Source organism: Macadamia integrifolia, unplaced genomic scaffold (genome assembly GCF_013358625.1).
Source record: "Macadamia integrifolia cultivar HAES 741 unplaced genomic scaffold, SCU_Mint_v3 scaffold1126, whole genome shotgun sequence".
Taxonomy (NCBI): domain Eukaryota; kingdom Viridiplantae; phylum Streptophyta; class Magnoliopsida; order Proteales; family Proteaceae; genus Macadamia; species Macadamia integrifolia.
In genome coordinates, this window is record NW_024868092.1 from 1 (window position 1) to 8,284 (window position 8,284).

At 38.9% G+C, this 8,284-nt stretch overlaps 1 non-coding gene across 1 annotated transcript; it reads left to right on the top strand.

Annotated features, from left to right (window-relative positions):
- The first annotated feature begins 7,746 nt into the window (after nt 1-7,746).
- On the top strand, nt 7,747-7,853 carry LOC122062819. Its single transcript, XR_006135106.1, has one exon. It is a non-coding gene; the product is annotated as a small nucleolar RNA R71 (small nucleolar RNA).
- Nucleotides 7,854-8,284: the final 431 nt, after the last annotated feature.

Below are 8,284 nucleotides of genomic sequence, written 5' to 3' on the forward strand. Positions count from 1 at the left end.
AACCCATGTAATTTAAAAAAAAAAAAAGCAATAAAGGAAAAAAATGCTGAAATTAAAATAAAGTAAAAGAAAGGGGATAAAGCTAGAGAGAGACTCACAAGTAGGTTTCTCTACTTAGCCCGAGGGATGCATCATAATATGAGCTTCCCTACTTGACCAGAGAGTCACTCTTACAAGGGTTACTCTACTTGGCTTTAGGGAAAGGGAGACAATTAAAATAAAAGCAATAAATTGATGGTTCTATGGCTAGGAGGGGCAAAGCCAACACATACACTAGCCATGAACCTTGGGGGAAAGGGATAGCAATAATGTAACGACTGAAAATAAAAATCCTAAATTAAGAAAGAAAGGGTAGTCAGAAGAGGGAATGAGAGGGGGGAGAGAAGACTACTGAAGGAGCCTACTTACTTGAATCAATGCTTGAACTTGAAAAAAAATTGCTCCACGGCTCGTGATCTTGTCACCTAGATCTAAGCCTAGAACTATAACTTAAAAAATTACAACTCAATTGCATAAATCATAAACATAAAAAGAACTGAATAAAAATAAAAGAGTGCTTGCATTAATTGACATAAAAAAAACTATTACAAAAGTGATTAAAGCAAAAATAGAGAAGAACTAGAACTAAAGAGAGAGAGAAGAGAGAGAGAGAGCAACTAAAAAAAACTAGAAGAAGAATGAATTGTGTCTCCTCCTCTTACATGAGTTGTATTTATAGGGAATGGAGAGGTAGGGTAACAATTTTCTCTTTCCTAAAAGAGAGAAACCCACAATTGATTGTGAGATCTTTTGAGTCCAAAAGTGCTAAGATGGAGGAGAGAGAAGAGAGAAATAAATTTTGAGAAATTTCCTAAAATTTTTTGCTTATTTTCTTTCCTTTTTTTTTTCTAATTTATTTTTCTTCTTTTTTTCTCTCTCCTAGGGACGATTTTTTTTTCTTCCTTTGTGTGATTTGGACAATCTTTGGTGATGATGTGGAGGTTTGGTGATGATGTGGAGGAGAGAGAAGATTTGGACAATCTTTGGTTCTCCCTTTTTTTTCTTTCCTTTTTTTTTTCTTCTCTTCTTGCTTCCACGATTTTGCTTGCTTCTAATTTGATGTGGAAATCCCCTCCATGCCCTTAGTGCTTTAAGTGAGTGAAAAGCAGGAAATCTTCAACAAAATCCTCTAAAAAAAACAACCATGAGATTCGAACTTGAGACCTCTTGGTGAGCAAGGGAATTTTGTACACCATAGCTCACCAACTAAGCTAGGTAGCTGTTGTTACCAAAAACAAATCTTTAATCACTTAAGGATGTGGTCCATCGATCCTTGTTGGCATTTGGAGTATTCCTTGTACCTCTGGGACAATTGCAAACGGGCTGGTTCTGCATCTCGGTTCAGTTCTGATCCATTATTCTTTTTCTGACCCGAAAAAGAATAATCATTTGTACGGGTGACCAAACGAATGTGTACTTTTAATTGAACACGTCCATCTTGCTCAGAATTTCATCCTCTTCGCAACCATGGAAAGAAATAGGACCTCTTTACGTGTAAAATTGAAGATATAGCTCCCGATAGTCCTTAAGGCCTTGAAAATATAAAACCTGCAAAAAGAGAGTAAAACCCAAGGTAGCTCCATTCTAAATATGTAAAATGCATGTTTTACTACCCTAGATTTCACACATAAATGTGCTCATCAGAATTCCCCCACACTTAGACTTTGCTAGTCCTCGAGCAAAACAAAAAGAAAAAGAATAAAGATAAAAAAAACCTAACTCACTTTCGTAGGAATCACGGTTGCACTTAGCATGTGCAACAAGCCTTTAAACCCCTAGGTCACCCCTAGTGGACGAGTTGTGTCTCGTGGGTGTTTGCAGTGAATATACACCCAAAATTCAGAATAAACAAATCCCAACTTTGGCTAAAGGTAAGGCTCATACCGATCCGGAGCAAAGATAATTTCTCTTACAAGGGACCCCCACACTTGAACTTTTATTACCCTTTATCAATTCCAGGCACTAGCATATTTCTTAATTTGGAACTCACCTCGTCTCTTCCAAAACATCCTTATCTTAAGGCAAAACCACTTGTGAAGAAATAGGGAACCAATGACTAAGGCGTTGGAGTGTTTTTGACCAAACATGTTACCAAGCAATAATGACATTTGCACATTTTTTTTCTCTTTTTTTTTTTCTACTAATAAACTCTATTCTACTCCACTACTTTTGGCCTGAATGACATGGTGGAGCAAACACCAGACACCCAAGTTACTATGTAGCTTCACTTTTTGCATATGTCCACAAAGGCAGTGATGCTAGAGTTACTTCAGAAGTTTCCTCCCAAGGAATTTCGATCAAGACACCACGCTTCCTGAGGCGCAATGCCCTGTCTAGTTCCAAGGGAATCAACTCTTATTCTTCTTTATACCACATTTCACATTTCATTTAAAATTGTGCATTTGTCAACCCATGCCAAATTAAAAAGAAGGTCTCAACTCCAAATCAAAAGTACAAGGAACCCACAGACTTACATATGGTCCATCACCATAAAACAGGGGTCTCTTATTTTTCAAAAGAAAGTCCCATCTCAAGACACATGCTTGTTTCTTTCTTCTCAACAGGGTTTTTATACGTTCAAAATGGGTACCTTAATCAAAAATTTTATTTTCATACATCAAGCAACCGAATGGTATGATCATTAGCCAAAAGCCAAAGTAGGACTTCATCCTTAGCAAGCTCAAAAAATAAAAAGAAAAACAAACAGAACAAAGTGAAAAAAATAAAAATAAATAAATAAATAAAAACTGGTTTCCCTCCCCCACACTTAAATCATGCAATGTCCTCAATGCATGGAAAAAATTAAAAGCAAAGACAATGCAAAGGGGTCATACCTGAATAAAAGTTAGTCATCAGTATAAAGAGGTTCATGGAGATCCATGACCTCTTCACTACTAGTATTAGAAAACTCGAGGAACGGTTTCAAACGCTGACCATTAACCTTCGAAATTACCCCTGTTCCTGGATTCAAAATCTCCACAGCCCCATGGGGATATATATTATGGACAATAAATGGGCCATCCCATCGGGATCTAAGCTTACCAGGGAAAAGATGCAATCGAGAGTTGTACAATAAAACCTTATCACCAATTGCAAAAGATTTACGCAGAATGTGCTTATCATGGAAAGCTTTGGTCTTTTCCTTGTAAATCTTAGAACTTTCATAGGCATCATTCCTAAGTTCCTCCAACTCAGATAGTTGGAGCCTACGGTGAATTCCCGCATCAGACAAATCAAAGTTGAGCTTCTTGATGGCCCAAAAGGCCTTATGCTCCAACTCAACTGGTAAGTGACAAGCTTTTCCATACACCAAACGGTAGGGAGACTGACCAAGGTCGGTCTTGAATGCAGTCCGATGGGCCCACAAGGCATCAATGAGCCTAAGGGACCAATCCTTACGGTTGGGATTAACAGTTTTCTCCAAGATTTGTTTGATCTGCCTATTAGACACCTCCACTTGGCCACTAGTTTGGGGGTGATAAGGGGTAGATAACTTATGGGTGATCCCATACTTTTTCATTAAGGCCTCAAAAGGTCGATTACAAAAATGAGTACCCCTATCACTAATTATTGCACATGGTGCACCAAAACGGGAAAAAATGTTCTCTTTGAGAAACTGGATCACCACTTTGTGGTCATTAGATTTACAAGGTATGGCCTCTATCCATTTAGAAACATAATCAACGGCCAAAAGTATGTACAAATTCCCAAAGGAATTAGGGAATGGTCCCATAAAATCGATGCCCCAAACATCAAAGATCTCAACTACCAAAATAGGGTTGAGGGGCATCATGTTCCTTTTATTGATACGGCCAAAAGACTGGCAGGCAGGGCAAGCCTTGCAAAAATCAAAAGCATCTCTAAAAAGAGTGGGCCAATAAAATCCGCATTGGAGAACCTTTGCGGCAGTCTTCTTAGGTCCAAAGTGTCCACCACATGCATGATCATGACAAAAAGAGAGAATGGAATGTTGTTCATGATCAGGAACACATCGTCGGATAATCTGATCTGGACATATCTTAAACAAATAAGGATCATCCCAGAAAAAGTGCTTAACTTGGGAATGAAACTAAGAAGTTGACAATGTCGGCAAACCATGGTTCACTGGACATTGTAAATAATTGTTCATCTGGAAAGTTCTCGTTGACTGGAGAATCAACAGTCAAGGAATTGGGAAGCCGGGATAAATGGTCTGCAACTAGGTTTTCAACTCCTTTTTTATCCCTAATTTCTAAATCAAACTCTTGCAAAAGTAAAACCCACCTAATGAGACGGGCTTTGGCATCCTTCTTCTGAACTAGGTATCTGAGGGCAGAATGATTAGTATACACCACCACATGTGAACCAAATAAGTAAGACCGAAACTTTTCTAATGCAAACACAATAGCTAAAAATTCTTTTTCAGTGGTTGTATAATTGAGTTGTGCATCATTTAAGGTCCTACTAGCATAGTAAATGACAGTGGGCAACTTATTAATCCTTTGACCTAAAACTGCTCCTATGGCAAAATCCGAAGCATCACACATCAGTTTAAAAGGTTCAGTCCAAACAGGTGGTTGAACAATGGGTGCATTGGTCAACTCCTTTTTAAGTTGCTTGAAGGATTCTAGGCACTCTTTGGAAAGCTCAAAAGTTTGATCTTTGTCAAGTAATGAGGTGAGAGGTCGGGCTAACTGACTAAAGTTCTTAATAAACCTTCTATAGAAGCCTGCATGCCCTAGAAAAGACCAAACATCCTTAACAGATTGAGGATGTGGTAAATTATCAATTAAATCCACTTTAGCTCTATCTACCTTAATTCCCTCCTTGGATATTACATGGCCTAAAACAATACCAGATTTAACCATAAAATGGAATTTCTCCCAATTCAAAACCAAATTCTTAGATATGCACCTTTTCAAAACTAGGAAAAGATGATGAAGACATTCAGAATAGGAATTCCCATGAATTGAAAAGTCATCCATAAATACTTCTAAGAATTTTTTGACCATGTCAGAAAAAATGCTCATCATGCATCGTTGGAACGTAGCAGGGGCATTGCAAAGCCCAAAGGGCATATGCCTGTAAGCAAATGTTCCATATGGGCATGTAAAAGTGGTCTTATGTTGGTCCTCTAAAGCAATTGGGATTTGGTTATAGCCAGAATATCCATCAAGAAAACAATAGTATTCATGTCCAGCTAACCTCTCTAACATCTTATCAATGAATGGCAATGGGAAGTGGTCCTTCCAGGTTGCCGCATTTAACTTCCTGTAGTCAATGCACACACGCCATCCTGTTTGGACACGGGTAGGGATCAACTCATTATTGGCATTAGGAACTACAGTCACACCAGACTTCTTAGGCACTACGTGAACTGGGCTTACCCATTGACTGTCAGAAATAGGATAAATTATTCTATGATCCAAGCACTTTAGGATCTCTTTCTTAATGGCTTCCATCATCACTGGGTTAGCTCTTCTTTGGGGTTCCGTGGATGGTTTGGAATCCTCCATAAAATGTATATGATGTTGCACAATGGAAGGGCTTATACCTTTGATATCAGCCATGGTCCAACCTAGGGCTTCCTTATTATCTTTTAACACTTTAAGTAACTCCTCTTCCTGGCTAGAAGTCAAATTTGAAGAAATTATTACAGGAAGAGTTTGGTCTGGCCTTAGGAAAGCATATCTCAAATTAGATGGCAACTCCTTAAGATCTAGCTTAGGGGGTTCAACTATGGAAGGTTTGGGAATGGAATTGGAAAGGGGTCCTAAGGGCTCCACAAGTGTGTGAAGACTCAAGACTTCAGAAAAGAAATTTTCACTATCATCATCCAATTCATCCATACACTCTTGGAATTCTGAATCAAAATCAATATCAAAGTTGGCAACTAAATCATCAAAAAAATCCAAAAAAATCCTCAAGCATATTGATCTCTTCTTCCATATGTGGTTGCTTGCCAATCCTAAACATGTTAAACTCAACAGTTTGGTTACCAAAAGATAATTTTAGGAAACCATTCCGGCAATTGATTATGCATTACTGATAGCCAAGAATGGTCTTCCTAGAATTATTGGGATCTCATCCTTGGTTGAGAAGGGCTTAGTATCTAACACAATGAAATCAACAGGAAAAATAAATTCCCCCACCTTTAATAAGACATCCTCAACCATCCCTTTAGGAATCTTAACAGACCTATCTGCCAATTGAAGAGTAGTTCCAGTGGCTTTCAATTCTCCCAATCCTAGTTGCTTGTACACATGGTAAGGTAAAAGATTCACACTTGCACCAAGGTCAAGTAAGGCATGCTCAATATAGGTGTTGCCTATGACACAAGATATGGTAGGGCTCCCTGGATCCTTATACTTGGCTGCTATGGGCTGAGTAATTATGGAACTAATGTTACCTGCCAAGAACGTCTTTTTGGGCACACTAGTGATACGTTTTTGAGTACATAAATCTTTTAGTACCTTTGCAGGCGGGGATCTGGGATATGGCATCCAAAAGAGGGATGTTCACTTCTACCTTTTTGAAGACTTCTAAAATTTTATCCATGGAAGCAGTCTTCTTTTTGTTTACCAAGCGATTAGGAAATGGGACAGGATGAACATAAGGACTGTTAGGGATTTGTCCCTGTTCAGAAGAATCATTTTTTGTTTCCTCAACCAAATCATCTTTAGTTTCAGAAAAATCTTTAGGTTCATCAGACGAACCTGGAACAAGAGGCACACTTGTGTCCTCAACTGAAGGAGAGTTAACAGGAGTAATAGATGAGGAAGATTTAGGAACGCTCTGTTGGTACTCTCTACCACTCCTAAGGGCATAAACAACATTACATTGGTTAGAGGGCCCTTGTTGGGTCTGACCTTGTACTATATTCAGTGGTGCATTAGTTGATGTTTGTGAACTAATAGGTTGATGATGCCTAGGGTTAGGCTCCGGTTGACTAGGTAAAGTTCCTTTCTCCCTCTCACACATAATTGAGACAACTTGAGTGAGTTCTCTTGTAAGATTTTGATGGCTTGTCATGAGGAGGGCCATATTTTTTTTCAAGTCGCTTATTCTACTTGCCTCTCAAGTGTTGGTAAACCAAGGGGGTTGCTGATAAGTTGATAGGAGAGGGGCCCTAGGAAAACTAGCCTAAGGTCCTACATTTGACCTAGAAAAAGTATTTTGAGAAAAAGATTGTTGTGCAAAGGGAGGCCTTTGGAGTCCTGGTTGACCTTGATTATGGAAATTGGAAGGCCCTGCTTGGTTGCCCTGATTCCAAGAGAAATTTGAGTGATTTCTCCATCCTGGATTATAAGTATTACTATATGGATTATTCTGGTATAAGACATTAATACTATCATTAGAAGTGCCCCCAGAGGTGTTGGGGCATTCTTCTAGGAGATGTCCAGGGGACTGGCACCAAGCACAAATCTTAACCAAATTGACAGATGATGGCTCTCTAGAACAATAGCTTTAATTCTCTTGATTAGGCTATCCAAATGGGCTTCCTTGGCTACTATCCCATCCACAAAATATCCTTTTCCTCCTATGGTTCTTTCACTCTCTTGGGTTGATTCCCACTCACGGGTTTTGTCAACTAAGTCAAGTAAGAATTCCCATGCCTTTCCTTCATCTGTAAAGGATGTGAATCCCTCAGGGCACATAGACTCTATCATTTGTTTAGTTGGGTAATCAATACCCTCATAATTTATTTGACATAAATGCCATAGGTCTAGGCCATGGTGAGGGCATTCTTAGAGTAGATCCTTGAATCTCTCTATAAGTTTGGAAAATGACTCACTAGACTTTTGCCTAAACTGAAGGATATCACTTCTAAGCTTATTGGTCTTGTGAGTTGGAAAAAACTTCTTAAGGAAGACAACTGTGAACTGTTCCCATGAGGTTATAGAATTTGTGGGTAACCCATACAACCACTTCTTAGCTTGGTCTTTCAATGCAAAAGTGATAAACCTAAGCTTAACAGCATCATCAAAAAGCTGTTGGATCTTAATTAGAACACATACCTCTTCAAATTCCTTTAGAAATAGGTATGCATCCTCAGAGGTTAACCCATGGAAGTGGGGCAACATAGTGATGTATTGAGATTTGAGTTCAAAATTATTGCCCTGGGCTTGTGGTAGAACTATGCAGGAAGGTTGGGCTGTTCTAGCAGGGTAGAACCTATCTTTCAGAAATTTAGGTGAAGGGTTTTGCTGTTGGTCTCCCATATTGAAGGGTTTTAAAGAGAGCAAACGTATAGGGTCACTACTTG